Genomic DNA, 14,249 nt, shown 5'->3' on the forward strand with positions numbered 1-14,249 from the left:
CAAGTGGAGTCGGAGCTCCAACTTTAAATTCTGGGTGGACATCCAGTGGGATGCTTGCGTCCGTGGGTGTTGGTGGCCCCCCCCCCTCAGATGGGTTGTGGGAGCCCGTAAAACCCGCCCGCCATAGGACTAACCACCCTAATGGCTGGTTCAAAGATGGTTACGGTCACGGAATGAGCGTTAATCACGGCCATAAATCCTTCCACCACTTCATACAGTTCCCCAAAGGGAACAGTGTGAGGATACGTACGATGATGACCTCTTGCGCAATGCACCTCCTTGGACCCTCAGTCGCAGATGCGAGGGGGCAAGTTGTGCAATTGTTAAATTTTTTATTTTATTGACATGTAAAATGTTGGCCCAGTAATTCCTTTCCAAATGCGCTAGTACGGTCGGGGTACTTACGCATCTGGCCGGATGAAATGCCGGTTTTCAGCATGCACAGTGCATGTGGGGAAAACCGGCATTTCCTGTCCTCTGAACGAAGGGGTTCAGAGGCAGAACGCGTGCGACTGCACAGGCAGCGCGTGCGCAGTATAATTCGCCGCTTTCATTAATGCTTTCAGTGAGGTCCAGTCATTACAACTTACACATGAAAAAAGCATGGGTACAGTTGCTCCAGAGGCTGCGGAGGAAGATATTTCTTATCGTGGAGCTTCTGAAAGTATGTATGTCTGTATATATTCCTTTGCGTGTTATGTATATATTCCTTTACTTATGTGTATGAATGTATTATTTAATTATGACTTTCAGAGAAAGTAACTTATTGGAAAATCATAATTAAAAATATACATTCATACACATTAGTAAAGGAATATAAAACATACATACATATACGTAAAGGAATATATGTGGACATACATACATAACTCATTCTCACATTCCATTCACACAGCCACAATTGCTCCTTCTACCTACCGTTCTGAAAACCCGTTTAAAAAAAAAAATTAAAGTTTAAAACTTAGTTAAAATTTCTTAAAATAACTTCCCTCCCTTTCCCAAACCTAAATATTGCATTTCATAAGCTCATCCATAAAATATATCTCCTTCCCCAGCCAATGAACAACTTTACACTTGCTTTTTTTAAGTGCAAGTTCTAGGGACTTACCCTCACTGAATCCATCAGTGAAATCTACAAAGTTCACTGCGCAAGCGCTGCCTGTGCAGTCGCACGCGCTGTGAATAGACCTCGGGTCTGGAAATGCCGGCGTTCCCCGCATGCGCTGTTCCTGCTGAACGCCGGCATTTCCAACGGCCAGATGCGTGAGTAACCCGACCGTACTCACGCTTCTGGCCTGGAATTTCTGGCCCATTGTATTGTATGTATCAAACTCGTGTGGGCAAAATCCTTTCTGTTTTAAACTGCGTTTTTTTAAAAGAGTGCAAGAGCAGCTGTCTAATCTCCTTTCATGACGCTTAGAAATATTGCTAGCACGGTCCTGGATATTAATAAACAAACTCAAAAAGACAAACCATGCTAGTGTGTGTGAGTGAGTATGTGGCATTACTCAGTGACCAACGTAAACGTAATTTTTAAAAAAATGCAGTGTCATCCTATTGGAACAGAAGCTCGGTGCGCTGTGCAGGGAAAGTTGGTGAAGCGTCCGTGCAGTGCGCGGTTGCAATGACGTTGTAATGTGTGGTTATGGAGGAATAAAGCTTTCGAAATGTGGACTGAAAAAGAAAACGACAGAATTGGAGCTGGGAACCTGTTTCTGAATACATACAAGTAACCCAGTACTCCCCAGAGATCTTTTCAGCAGTGCCAAAATGAGATAGTGGTGTGCGTCATCACTCCGCTCCCTCAGGGAACAAAGGTCAAGATGACTATCGGCCCTTTGCCCTCAAACGTCTGTACCCTGATTAAAGTAGGAAAAAGACTTGCATTTATATAGTGCCTTTCACGACCTCCAGATGTCCCAAAGCGCATTATAGTCAATTAAATACTTTTGGAGTGTAGTCACAGTTGTAGGAAACGCAGCAGCCAATTTGTGCACAGCAAACTCCCACAAACAGCAATGTGATAATGACCAGATAATCTGTTACTTGTTACTAAAAACGAGAGCACCAGCCAGGTTGGCTGCAGTACCTAAGTTTTCATGAACAACCTTAACAACTTCTTGAAGCTGCTTAACAATTCTTTAAAAGCAAAAGTTCCTCCTTTTCCTCCATCCCTCCTGAAAACATTGGATTGCTGGGGTAACATTACCACCTGAAAATGCATGATGTGATGAGTTAAGACATCACAGTATCTTGCTTCTATATTTGCCTTATTTTAATTGACATTTCTGGAAGATACCAGCTCCCAGCGATTACACGACCAAATCCAGCTCTCATGTCCTGGTGGAAGGGTAGATCCCTGAACAATTCGGCCTATGCGTTGGCTGCTGTGGAAGCTATATTTAGCAGTGTAAATGGGGAGAGTTGGCTCACGGATGCCAGTCTCCCAAAATCTAAATTGAAAACAAGACCAATATAAAAGCAGCTTCAATGATTAAAATGATGCACCTTGCTCTTCCTGCTACTACCAGAAGGTGTTTTTCACCATCCAGTCCGACCATGGTATTTGGTCTCCAAATATTATGTTGGGGTACTTGAGATCTTTGTAGATGTCACTGCTTTTAGGTTTATCTTTCGAGCTAGCTATGCACATAATGAATTCTTGCATTAATGGTTGAAAAATTTGTTGCATATCACATGACTAGATAATATAAACCATGACAAGCTGTTTCAGCATGTCCAAAACAGTAGAAGCAGAGGACACAGCCTGCACTTGAAGGAAAGTAAATTTAAAACTAATCTGCGGAAACGTTATCTCAATGAGTGAGTGGTCAATCTATGGAACAGGCTCCCTGGGGAGATGGTGGAAGCAGTTAGTATTGATTCATTCAAATGCAAATTAGATAGATTTATTTCAGAAAATAACATTTTGGGATACAGTATATGAGTAATTTGAAATATGACATGGTAAGTGTAGCATGCTTGGGAGAAACAGGTGACTTTGAACCTATGGTTTACAAAGCTCTCCACCTCTGGGGTTTTCCTCATTTATGTCTGGGTCTGTTGTAGACTAATGGATAGAGATTGATTGCTATGATTAGTCAACAACTCCATTATCATTGTGTCATGTGACTACCGGGATGGTAGTAGGTGAACTAGATGGATCTTGGGTCTTTTTTGTCTAGTAATTCCTATGTTCCACCGGTAGTCAGGTTAAATAATGATAGTGAGGGAACAATAGCATAGTGGAAATGTTACTGCTAGGCCATTTCAGAGCACAGTTAAGAGTCAACGACATTATCATAGAGTCATAGAGTTATACAGCACAGAAAGAGGCCCTTCGGCCCATCGTGTCTGCGCCGTCCATCAAGCCCTGTCCAATCTAATCCCATTTTCCAGCATTTGGTCCATAGCCTTGTATGCAATGGCATTTCAAGTGCTCATCCAAATGCTTCTTGAATGCTGTGAGGGTTCCTGCCTCTACCACCCTTTCAGGCAGTGAGTTCCAGACTCCAACCACCCTCTGGGTGAAAAAGTTCCTCCTCAAATCCCCTCTAAACCTCCTGCCCCTTACCTTGAATCTATGCCCCCTTGTTATTGACCCCCCGACTAAGGGGAAAAGTTACTCTTTATCTACCCTATCTATGCCCCTCATCATTTTGTACACCTCAATCAGGTCCCCCCTCAGCCTTCTTTGCTCCAAGGAAAACAACCCCAGCCTGTTTAGTCTTTCTTCATAGCTGAGGCGCTCCATCCCAGGTAACATCCTGGTGAATCTTCTCTGCACCCTCTCCAAAGCAATCACATCCTTCCTATAGTGAGGCGACCAGAACTGCACACAGTACTCCAGCTGTGGCCTTACCAGCGTTTTGTACAGCTCCATCATAACCTCCCTGCTCTTATATTCTATGCCTCGGCTAATGAAGGCAAGTATCCCATATGCCTTTTTAACCACCTTATCTACCTGTTCCGCTGCCTTCAGGGATCTATGTACATGTACACCAAGGTCCCTCTGACCCTCTGTACTTCCTAGGGTCCTACCACTCATTGTGTATTCCCTTGCCTTATTTGTCCGTCCAAAATGCATCAGCTCGCACTTTTCAGGGTTAAATTCCATTTGCCACTTTTCCGACCATCTGACCAACCCGTTTATATCGTCCTGTAGCCTGAGACTTTCCTCCTCGCAATTTACCACCCCACCAATTTTCGTGTCATCTGCGAACTTACTGATCATACCTTTTACATTCTCATCCAAATCATTTATGTAGATCACAAACAGCAAGGGACCCAGCACCGATCCCTGAGGTACCCCACTGGACACAGGCTTCCAGTCACAAAAGCAACCTTCGACCATCACCCTCTGCCTCCTGCCACTCAGCCAGTTTAGGATCCAACGTGCCAAGGCACCCTGGATCCCATGGGCTCTTACCTTCTTGACCAGTCTCCTATGCGGGACTTTGTCAAAAGCCTTACTGAAGTCCATGTATACCACATCCACAGCATTTCCCTCATCCACACACCTGGTCACCCCCTCGAAAAATTCAATCAGATTGGTCAGACATGATTTACCCTTGACAAAGCTATGCTGACTATCCCCGATTAATCCTTGCCTCTCCAAGTGGAGACTAATTTTGTCCCTCAGAATTTTTTCCAATAATTTCCCTACCACAGATGTTAGGCTCACTGGCCTGTAATTCCCTGGTTTATCCCTGCTACCCTTCTTGAATAATGGTACTACGTTAGCTGTTCTCCAGTCCTCTGGTACATCCCCTGTGGCCAGAGAGGTTCTGAAAATTTGTGTCAGAGCCCCTGCAATCTCCTCCTTTGCCCCACACAGCAGCCTGGGATACATCTCGTCCGGGCCTGGGGATTTATCCACTTTTTGGCCTGCCAAAACCGCTAGCACCTCCTCCCTCTCATTGCTAATATGTTCAAGTATATCACAGTCCCCTTGCCCGATTTCTATGTCTACATCGTCTTTCTCCATAGTGAACACAGATGCAAAAAATTCATTTAAAACCCCGCCTACATCATCTGGCTCTACACACAGATTGCCACTTTGGTCCCTAATGGGCCCTACCCTTTCCCTGGTTATCCTCTTGCCCTTAATATACTTATAAAACATCTTAGGATTTTCCTTTATTTTGCTTGCCAGTGTTATTTCATGGCCCCTCCTCGCTCTCCTAATTTCTTTTTTAAGTATGCCCCTGCACTTTTTATACTCTAGGGCTTCCTCCATCTTTAGTCTTTTGTAACTGCCAAAAGCCCCCCTTTTTTTCCTAATGCATTTTTGTATATCCCTTGTCATCCAAGGTTCCCTTTGCTTGTTGGTCCCACCCTTGACCTTTACGGGAACATGTTGGCGTTGTACTCTCTCTATTTCCCTTCTGAAAGTCTCCCACTGCTTTGATGTGGATTTTCCGATAAGTAGCTGCTCCCAGTCCACTTTGGCCAGATCCTGCCTTATCATATTAAAATCGGCTTTCCCCCAATTTAGAACCCTTATTTCCGGGCCGTCTTTGTCTTTTTCCATGACCACCTTAAATCTCACTGAATTATGGTCACTGTCGCCAAAATGCTCTCCTACTGACACTTCCACCACTTGCCCGGCTACATTCCCTAGAATTAGGTCCAGTACCGCCCCCTCTCTTGTAGGACTTTCTACATGTTGGCTCAAAAAGCTCTCCTGGATGCACTTTAAGAATTCTGCACCCTCTAAGCCTTTCACACTCTGACTATCCCAATTAATATTGGGGAAGTTGAAATCCCCCACTATTATTACCCTATTATTTTCGCACTTCTCTGAGATTTGCCTACATATCTGTTCCTCTATCTCCCCCTGACTGTTTGGGGGCCTGTAGTACACTCCCAGCAAAGTGCTTGCCCCCTTTTTGTTTTTAAGTTCTACCCATATGGCCTCATTAGAGGAACCCGCTAATATATCATCCCTCCTTACAGCAGTAATTGACTCCTTAATTAATATTGCAACACCCCCTCCCCTTTTACACCCCCCTCTGTCTCGCCTGAAGATTCTATACCCCGGAATATTGAGCTGCCAGTCCTGACCCTCCCTCAACCATGTCTCCGTGATAGCAACAATATCGGTACTCCCATGTGTTCAACAACAACTTCAGTTCATCCACCTTATTTGCAAGACTCCTTGCATTAAAATAAATGCCTTCCAGCCTTGCCATATTCCCTTTTGCCTTCACATATTTGCTCTGCCTTCCCAGCTGACTTGTTTTTTCCTCCGTATTTGGCTGTAAATCACCCCCTACTATAGCTCCACTCTGTATCCCATCCCCCTGCCAAGTTAGTTTAAACCCCTCCCAACAGTGCTAGCAAACCTCCCCGCAAGGATATTGGTCCCCCTCTGGTTCAGGTGTAAACCGTCCGACTTGTACAAGTCCCACCTTTCCCAGAAGCAGACCCAGTGATCCAGGAAACTAAAGCCCTCCCTCCTGCACCATCCCTTTAGCCACGCATTCATCTGTTCTATCTTTCTATTCCTATACTCACTAGCACGTGGCATCGGGAGTAATCCAGAGATTACAACCTTTGAGGCCCTGCTCTTTAATCTTCTACCTAGCTCCCTAAATTCTTGCTGTAGGACCTCATTCCTCTTTTTACCTATGTCGTTGGTACCAATGTGGACCACGACCTCTGGCTGTTCGCCCTCCCCCTCCAGAATGCCCTGCAGCCGCTCAGTGACATCCTTGACCCTGGCACCAGGGAGGCAATAAACCATCCTGGATTCACGTCTACGGCCACAGAAACGCCTATCTGTTCCCCTTACTATAGAATCTCCTTACTATAGAATCCCCTACCACTATTGCTCTCCCACTCTTTTTCCTCCCTTCCTGGGCAGCAGGAGCACCCCCAGTGCCAGGAAGTTGGCTGCTGCTGCCTTCCCCTGGTAAGTCATCCCCCCCAACAGTATCCAAAGCGGTATACCTGGTTGAAAGGGGGATGGCCACAGGGGTCCCCTGCACTACCTGCCTGCTTCTATTGTTCCGCCTGGTGGTCACCCATTTCCCTTCTGCCTGTGCAGCCCTACCCTGCGGTGTGACCAACTCACTGTACGAGTAATTCGCGACCCTCTCAGCATCGTGAATGCTCCACAACCCATCCACCCGCAGCTCCAGCGCCCCAAGACGGCCCGTTAGTAGCTGCAGCTGGATGCATTTCTGGCACACGTGTTGGTCAGGGACACTGGCAGCGTCCCTGAATTCCCACATAGAGCAAGAGGAGCATATCATGGGGCTGGGCTCTCCTGGCATGACCTACCCCTTTAATCAAGTTAAATTTAATTAATTCAATACCACCAGTAAAGTAAGCCTTACCTGGTCTCTGGAGCCCTTTGTAGGCCCGCTCTACCGCTGAAGCACCCGCCGAAGCTCTGAGGCCTTGCCTCACAAGACTCCCTGACTCACCCAACTCTCAGCACTCTGTTGAAAACCGCACTCAGTGCAAAATTGCACTTCAAAGCCTGTTTTTATAGGCCCTGAAACAAAGACTTGCTGAGCCCAGCTACAGGAGAACCAGGTTAACCAGATTACTCCAGTTTCCCTTGTTAACTGCCTTCAGCTGCTCTGAGTTGTAGGACTTGTTTATCCCTTTTTAACCCTGCTTAAAGCTGGGAAATTTAGATTTTAAACAGTAAACAGTACACAGTAAATGTGAAACAAACAAAAGTTTGATTTCAGCAACCAGTTAAGATTCCCTGACTCACCTAACTCTCAGCACTCTGTTGAAAACCGCACATTGCCATGGGTCTGGAGTCACATATTGCTGGCACAGAATAGTTGGTCCGAATGGCCTGTTTCTGTGCTGTAAATTCTATGCAAGCTCTAAAAGGGAAAGTTGTGTACTTTTGGACAGGTGACAAACAGGTGGATTGCTTACGCAGTAACTATTGGCAGTTTTATTGTGGGTTAAAGCGAGTTACAAACTAGTTTTTTTTCCCCCTCTCCCTCTACTTTATCACCTGTGACTGAGCTGTCAGTTTTCACAAACCGTAAACCCATTTTGTCGTGATACTCTTCCTCACCATCTTCAAATGCCCCCTTAAAACCTCACCATCTTCAAATGCCTCCTTAAAACCGCACCATCTTCAAATGCCCCCTTATAACCTCACCATCTTCAAATGCCCCCTTAAAACCTCACCATCTTCAAATGCCCCCTTAAAATCTCACCATCTTCAAATGCCCCCTTAAAACCTCACCATCTTCAAATGCCCCCTTAAAACCTCACCATCTTCAAATGCCCCTTAAAACCTCACCATAAGAACATAAGAACATAAGAAATAGGAGCAGGAGTAGGCCAATCGGCCCCTCGAGCCTGCTCCACCATTCAATAAGATCATGGCTGATCTGATCCTAACCTCAAATCTTCTATCACTCTGCATCCACCCGAACCCATGTGATCTCCCGGGAGAGGCGAAAAACCAGATAAAGACCCAATGGCCAATTTGGGAGAAAAAAAATCTGGGAAATTCCTCTCCGACCCATCTAGGCGATCGAAATTCTTCCAGGAGATCACTCTGTCCCTATATTTTCTACAGTACTTACTTTCTGTAAAGGCGATCTCCACCCCAGCCAGGAACAGGAATAAAACCATCTCCTGAAATCTAACACAGAATTAGAACACAGTAGGAGCAGAACAAGGCTACACGGCCCCTGGGCCCACTCCACTACCCACAGGGCCATGACCATTCCGAACCTAGACTCATGTCCAATTTCCTGCCCGCTCCCCGTAACCCTTAATTCCCTTTACTTCTAGGAAACTATCTATTTCTGTTTTAAATTTATTTAATGATGTAGCTTCCACAGCTTTCTGGGGCAGCAAATTCCACAAACCTACCACCCTCTGAGTGAAGAAGTTTCTCCTCATCTCAGTTTTGAATGAGCAGCCCCTTATTTTAAGATTATGCCCCCTAGTTCTAGTTTCACCCATCATTGGGAACATCCTCACCGCATCCACCCGATCAAGCCCCTTCACAATCTTATATGTTTCAATAAGATCGCCTCTCATTCTTCTGAACTCCAATGAGTAGAGTCCCAATCTACTCAACCTCTCCTCATATGACCACCCACTCATCCCCGGGATTAACCGAGTGAACCTTCTTTGTACTGACTCGAGAGCAAGTATGTCTTTTCTTAAGTATGGACACCAAAACTGTATGCAGTATTCCAGGTGCGGTCTCACCAATACCTTGTACAACTGAAGCAATACCTCCCTGTTTTTATATTCCATCCCCCTAGCAATAAAAGCCAACATTCCATTGGCCTTCTTAATCACTTGCTGCACCTGCATACTAACTTTTTGAGCTTCGTGCACCAGGACCCCCAGATCCCTTTGTACTACAGTACTTTCCAGTTTCTTGCCATTAAGATAATAACTTGCTCTATGATTTTTCCTGCCAAAGTGCATAACCTCACACTTTCCAGTATTGTATTCCATCTGCCAAATCTCTGCCCACTTACTTAGCCTGTCTATGTCCCTTTGCAGGTTTTTTATGTCCTCCTCACTCACTACTTTCCGTCCCATCTTTGTATCATCTGCAAACTTTGATATGTTACACTCGGTCCCCTCCTCCAAATCGTTAATATAGATTGTAAAGAGTTGGGGACCCAGCACTGACCCCTGTGGAACACCACTAGTTACTGGTTGCCAATCTGAGAACGAACCATTTATCCCAACTCGCTGCTTTCTGTTAGAGAGCCAATCCTCCACCCACGCCAGAATATTACCCCCAATCCCGTGATTTTTTATCTTGAGCAATAATCTTTTGTGTGGCACCTTGTCAAATGCCTTTTGGAAGTCCAAATACACTACGTCCACTGGTTCCCCTTTATCCACCCTGTATGTTACTTCCTCAAAAAACTCAAGCAAATTTGTCAAACATGACTTCCCCTTCATGAAACCATGCTGAGTTTGTCCTATTAAATTATGTTTATCCAAATGTCCCGTTACTGTCTCCTTAATAATGGACTCTAACATTTTACCAACCACAGATGTTAGGCTAACAGGTCTATAGTTTCCAGCCTTCTGCCTACTACCCTTTTTAAATAAGGGTGTTACATTAGCAGTTTTCCAATCTGCCGGGACCTTTGCTGAGTCCAGTGAGTTTTGGAAAATTATTACCAATGCATCCACAATCCCTACCGCTACTTCCCTCAAGACCCTAGGATGCAAGCCATCAGGTCCAGGGGATTTATCCGCCTTGAGTCCCATTATTTTACCAAGTACCACTTCCTTAGTGATTTTAATCGTATTTAGTTCCTCCCCCCCTAGAGCCCCCTGTTTGTCCAGTGTTGGGATATTCTTAGTGTCCTCTACTGTAAAGACTGATACAAAATAATTGTTCAGTGTTTTTGCCATCTCCATGTTTCCCACCATTAATTTCCCGGTCTCATCCTCTAAGGGACCAACATTTACTTTAGCCACCCTTTTTCTTTTTATATAACGATAGAAACTTTTACTGTCTGTTTTTATATTTTTTGCTAATTTACTTTCATAATCTATCTTCCCTTTCTTAATCAATCTTTTAGTTATTTTTTGCTGTCTTTTAAAGACTTCCCAATCTTCCATCCTCCCACTAGATTTGGCTACCTTATATGCCCTTGTTTTTAGTCGGATACTATCCTTAATTACTTTACTTAGCCACGGATGGCTATCTTTTCTTTTACACCCTTTTTTCCTCAGTGGAATATATATTTTTTGGAAGTTGTAAAATAACTCCTTAAATGTACACCACTGATCATGTACCGTCTTACCCTTTAATCTATTTTCGCAGTCAACTCTAATTAATTCCGCTCTCATACCTTCATAGTCTCCTTTATTCAAGCTCAGCACGCTTGTTTGAGATCCAACCTTCTCACCCTCTAATTGAATATAGAACTCAACCATGTTATGGTCACTCATTCCAAGGGGATCCTTTACTAGGACATTTTTAATTAATCCTGTCTCATTACACAGGACCAAATCTAAGGTTGCTTGCACAACAGGCACCTCAAAGCACTGGAGAGGTACCACCAACGCTGCCTCTGCAAGATCCTGCAAATCCATTGACAGGATAGGCTCACCAACGTCGGTGTTCTCGCTCAGGCCAACATCCCCAGCATCGAAGCTTTGACCACGCTTGATCAGCTCTGATGGACGGGTCACATCGTCCGCATGCCCGATACGAGACTCCCAAAACAAGCGCTCTACTCGGAGCTCCGACACGGCAAGAGAGCCCCAGGTGGGCAGAGGAAATGCTTCAAGTACACCCGCAAAGCCTCCTTGAAAAAGTGCAACATCCCCACCGACACCTAGGAATCCCTGGCCCAAGACCGTACAAAGTGGAGGAGAAGCATCCGGGAAGGCGCCGAATACCTCGAGTCTCTTCGCCGGAAGCCAAGCACAAACAGCGGAAGGAGCGCACGTCAACCCAAGCACCCCACCCACCCAATGACAGGTCCCGCATTGCATTCATCAGTCACCTGAGAACTCATTTTTAATGTGGAAGCAAGTCATCTTCGGTTCCGAGGGACTGCCTAAGAAGAAGATTGCATGTTTTCTTTGTCCAATGATAAAGTTTCAATTGCAGTAATTTTTTCCCCTCTTGGATAGGCGGAAGAGAACAAACTTTAGGCACCCATTCAATGCCATTCACCGAAATGGGTAGGCCTTGGTCTAATATTAGCAGAGGTTGTTGCGAAGTATTTTTTCAAAACTGTATTGATGGCAAGTTTTATTTATTTTTAACAACACTTCTTTTCTCCACAGGCTGGTGAGGAGTGCATGGTTCTTCCCAACATCCCTGCAGAGGAGGCAGCCAAGCTCTTCCCAAAGGGAATTCGCACTGAAAAGCTCCCATCTTCCAAGAGCTACCTGCGCTTCACACCCCAACCCTGAGATGCAGCAGCAGACTGTTCACGTCTACACAAATCACCACCTCTGTGCCTGACCTAAAATTCAAAGGTTATTGAACATGGACAAACGGGAATCATATTCTAAAGACAATTGCCCTTCTTTATAATGACATTCGTTAACGTAACCTGTCTGCAATAAAAATAGTCTAATTTACTGGAATGTGGCGTTTCTGAAGTGTATTTAGGCAGAGGTTGTAGTGAACATGATTGCATTGTAAACCACCTATAAGAATACAGGAAACTTTCTTTTTACTGGCACCTAAATAACCGAAATCTCGGTTAACCGGCAAAATTCAGGAGTAGGTTCAGGTAAGTTTTACTTCATATTGTACTTGCCTTCCTCGATCTGTTGCTGTGCAAGGGTGTGGCTGCAGCTGTTGCTAAGCTACAGAGACGCTTGGAACTTGTGGTCATTGTTCTGAACCTGTTGCTAAGCAACAGGGTTTGTTGCTTTATACGGAGCTCTCAGCTCTCCGTATCTTTTACAATAGCTTTCGGTTATCCGGAATTTTTGACGAACCGGCACCACGTCGGTCCCGTATAATAAAAAAAAAGTTTCCTGTACAGTATAAACCTGATCAGACTGTTGAGCAGCTCCGAGCATTGTGATTCGGCAGGTAGGTCTTCACCTACAGCAGTCACTGCGCATTTCAAAACATAAATATGGGGAGCGCTTTGAGACATTTTGTTAAATGTGATCAGATAAAAAAGACCTGCAATTTCACCACACCTTTTACGCATCTCAGAAATTTTGGTAATTTTAACCCCCAAAAACAGGTGGGTTGGGGTTGGATAAGATGTTAAAATTTTTTAAATCTCCAAACCCGACCCCAAACCGCCCACTTTCGGGTTTACCGGAGGCAGGACAGGTAGATAAGGTGGTTAAGAAGGCATACGGAATGCTTGCCTTTATTAGCCGTGGCATAGAATACAAGAGCAGGGGGGTTATGCTTCAACTATATAAAACACTAGTTAGGCCTCAGCTAGAGTACTGCGTGCAGTTCTGGTCACCACATTACAGGAAAGATGTGATTGCACTAGAGAGGGTACAGAGGAGACTTACAAGGATGTTGCCGGAAGTAGAGAATCTTAGCGATGAGGAAAGACTGGATTGGCTGGGTTTGTTTTCCTTGGAACAGAGGAGGCTGAGGGAAGACCTTATTGAGGTATAAAATTATGAGGGGACTAGATAAAGTGGATAGAAAGGACCTATTTCCCTTAGTAGAGGGGTCAAAAACCAGGGGGCACAGATTTAAAGTAATTGGTGGAAGGTTTAGAGGGGATTTGAGGGAAAAATTTCTTCATCCAGAGGGTTGTGGAGGTCTGGAACTCACTGCCTGAAAGGGTGGTAGAGATAGGAACCCTAACCACATTTAAAAAGTACTTGGATGTGCACTTGGGATGCTCTAACCTGCAGGGCTACGGACCAAAAGCTGGGAAGTGGGATTAGGCTGGATAGCTCTTTGTTGGCTGGCGCGGACACGATGGGCCGAAATGGCCTCCTTCCGTGCCGTAACTTTCTATAATTCTATGACCCCGCTCCCAGGAGGCGGGTTGGCCATTTAACTATTATGATGAGGCTGGGAGCCTCACGTTTGACCTGCTTTACATGTTTAACCCTGGCAAGCTGGGTTTCCCAGGCTTTTGGAAACCCGGCAGCTCAAGGGAGGCGAGGACAGCTTCATCCATCCCTCTCATGGAACATCGAACAGGAGTAGGCCATTCAGCCCTCTGATCCTGCTCCGCCATTCGATGAGATCATGGCTGATCTGCGACCTAACTCCATATACCTGCCTTTGGCTCATATCCCTTAATACCTTTGGCTAACAGAAAGCTATCAATCTCCGATTTAAAGTTAGCAATTGATCTAGCATCAATTGCCATTTGCGGAAGAGAGTTCCAAACTTCTACCACCCTTTGGCTGCGAATTTGCTTGTTAACTGCCTTGCCAATCTTATTTTAACTGCCTGTTGCGATTTTGCAGCTTTTTCTGCATGTTGCCCATCATCCGACAAACACGCCAGCTGCATTGAGCCGGGTTGAGCGAGGACCTGAATCGTTGGCAGCTGCTTGAGCAGCTTAAAAGTGGTCCTGCAACATTGCTAAGTTTCAGATGCCACAACTTAGTGCTTTGAGGTTTTGTCAAGCATTTTTCAGCTCTACTGATCTTGTGAGTGTTCAAATTGAAATCCATCTGCAGTGTGACCTCCTTGGAAAACCCTCTGGCCACTTTGTCTGAGCGCAAACAACCTCCATTCCTCGATTGAGATATATACCAGCGGTATGGGAACCATTTATAGCCTCTCATCCTGGTCGTCAGATTTGGAGGAA

The 14,249-nt window shown here is 45.1% G+C and overlaps 1 long non-coding RNA gene across 1 annotated transcript; it reads left to right on the top strand.

The window, feature by feature from the left end:
- The first annotated feature begins 803 nt into the window (after nt 1–803).
- On the top strand, nt 804–12,069 carry LOC147121828 (uncharacterized). Its single transcript, XR_015077623.1, has 3 exons — nt 804–1,319; nt 10,981–11,667; nt 11,773–12,069. It is a non-coding gene; the product is annotated as an uncharacterized LOC147121828 (long non-coding RNA).
- The last annotated feature ends 2,180 nt before the right edge of the window (nt 12,070–14,249 follow it).

The sequence above is a fragment of the Somniosus microcephalus genome, chromosome 3 (genome assembly GCF_052327205.1).
Source record: "Somniosus microcephalus isolate GS21.2 chromosome 3, FLI_Smic_1.0, whole genome shotgun sequence".
NCBI lineage: Eukaryota > Metazoa > Chordata > Chondrichthyes > Squaliformes > Somniosidae > Somniosus > Somniosus microcephalus.